The 2,500-nt window shown below is 45.4% G+C and overlaps 1 protein-coding gene across 6 annotated transcripts in view; it reads left to right on the top strand.

Annotated features, from left to right (window-relative positions):
- Nucleotides 1-2,500, top strand: part of sox6 (SRY-box transcription factor 6) — a 241,712-nt gene that overhangs the window by 199,090 nt on the left and 40,122 nt on the right. The gene's annotated exons all lie outside the window — the stretch shown is intronic.

The following is a 2,500-nucleotide window of genomic DNA, read 5'->3' on the forward strand; positions in this document are numbered from 1 at the left end:
GCCGTTTGGTCTCGTCTCTCTCGTCTCTGCGTGCTAGTCAGGGAGCTGTGCTGTTCTGTAGATTCCCTGCCTGCCTGCCTTGCACTGCCTGCGATGGCTGCTCTGTGCTGGGCTGGGCTGGGCTGTGCTGTGCTGTGCTACTGGGAGGCCATCAATCTGTTACACTTTTACTGGCCTCTCTCTCTCTCTCTCTCTCTCACTCTCTTCCCTTTTTCTTTTCATTCTTCCTATATCTCTCCCACCCTTCCGACCTCTTTCTCTCTTTCTGTTTTTTCCCTTTTTGTCTGTCTGTTGCATTCTATCTATTTTTCTCTCTTTTGTTCCCTCTCTCTCTCTCTCTCTCTCTCTCTCTCTCTCTCTCTCTCTCTCTCTCTCTCTCTCTCTCTCTCTCTCCCTCTCCCTCTCTCTCCCTGTTTCACTCTCTCTCAACCAGAACTCTGTGGACAGGGTTGCTATGGCTATGGCTGCTCGCAGACAGCAATTTCTGGAACACATGGTCTCCCATCACAAAGAACAACAGATCGCTTTTTTTCTGTTTATTCATCCTTTCTTTTGGAGCAAAAACATTACATCACATGAGAGCCTACACACACACACACACACACACACACACACACACACACACACACACACACATACACAAACACATGCACGCACACACACACACACACACACACACACACACACATGCCCACACACACACAAAAGGTTAAGATAACTTCTCTGAGTTATTTGGAAGCAAAGATGAACAACAGGAGAACCACTCAGGGGGTTTGTGGCCCGGCTTAACACACACACACACACACACACACACACACACACACACACACACACACACACACACACACACACACAAACACACACACACACACACTACACCGCATCCCTTCTTCTTCTCTTCTTCCTTTTTTCCCCCTTCCTCTCTTTGTCGCGAGGCCTTAATCCAAACCACGTGCAGCTTTGGAGAAGTTGGGTTTTTAATATCGCTAAAACGAGGGAATGTAAATCATGTCGGTGAGCGTAGCGGAGCGAAGTTGCACAGTGGCAGCCACGCAACTCAAGCTGGTAGCCTCGTCAAGCTGGCTGGCACAGAGGGGAGAGGAAGAGAAGAGAGGCGGATGAGAAAAAAGAGAGAGACAAAAGAGAGAGATAGATAGAGAGGAGAGAGGGAAAAGAGAAAAGAAAGGGGAGAATATCGTCATAAGTCAGAAAAGCAGAGTCGTATAGGGAAAAAAAGTAGATGAGTAGAAAGAATGACATGATAGGACAGGAGAGAATAAAGGATTGCAAAGAAGAGGAGGAAAAAAGAAAAGATAATAGAAGACAGAAGAGAAAGAATCAATTGAGCTGAGTAAGACCCTGCCTCTGTGCCATCGCCGTACTGTAGTGCGCTGCGCCCCGTACGCCTCAGTCTCAGCCTGAGCTGTGGATTGGTGGAGGGGATTTGTACTAATTAATTTCAGCCTGAAGAGGGTAACAATAAGACTGACATGAATTATCTCAAAGCAGCTCTTCTGGCGATGTCAAAAAGGGTTTGGCTCGGATTATCGGGCTCTGTGCGTGTGTATGTGTGTGTGTGTGCGCACTGTGTGTGTGTATTACTGTGTGTAATCTTTACCTCCCATTCACATTATGAGCACAGAGTTATGCGAGATAAGCGCTAAGTGGCTGAGATCACACACATTATTAAGACTTCAACAACAAAAGATGCTCGAGCAGTGTTGGATCCATATGTGCATGTTAGATATCATCGGGCTTAATTAGATTAGTAGTGTGTTTGGTTTGTCTACTTTTAGCCTAATTGAATGACAAACTGTTATTGGCAGTGCAGCATGATGGAGACCTCGAGGCGCACTCAGACTGGCTACAGTGCCATCTGTTTGGACAAATAGGCAACACAGACTTCGAAAGAGCCTCGGAGAAAAGACGTTTTTGCTGTAAACAACTGCCACCCATGTTTTTTTTCTGTGTGTGTGTGTGTGTGTGTGTGTGTGTGTGTGTGTGTGTGTGTGTGTGTGTGTGTGTGTGTGTGTGTGTGTGTGTGTGTGTGTGTGTGTGTGTGTGTGTGTGTGTGTGTGTGTGTGTGTGTGTGTGTCAGCGTACGTGTGTGATCAAATGCATGTCAGGGTATTCAAGAGTGCATATGTTTATCAGTAACACAAACATATGCAATGCACAAACATCCTTGACACTGTAGATTATGTGTGGCAGCACCACATGCATGCCAATGGACTCTGATTAGCCACCCGTGACATTCTTTGTAGATCTGGGTCAAAATCAATCAGTCCACCCATCTATTTTCTATTGTTCGCGCTATATCGAAATCATCAAAAGTTGGTGCAAAACCAATCAGGCGTCCATTATATGCTATGAACACACAAAGGCAGGACACCTTGAAATGCTGCCACATCAAATATGAAAGCTTTTTATTCATCTATTAAATATACTGTCAGTGTATTTGAAAGAGAAAAAAAACTATTCGTATTTCCAGCTAGTGCTT

The sequence above is a fragment of the Engraulis encrasicolus genome, chromosome 22, assembly GCF_034702125.1.
Source record: "Engraulis encrasicolus isolate BLACKSEA-1 chromosome 22, IST_EnEncr_1.0, whole genome shotgun sequence".
Lineage (NCBI taxonomy): Eukaryota > Metazoa > Chordata > Actinopteri > Clupeiformes > Engraulidae > Engraulis > Engraulis encrasicolus.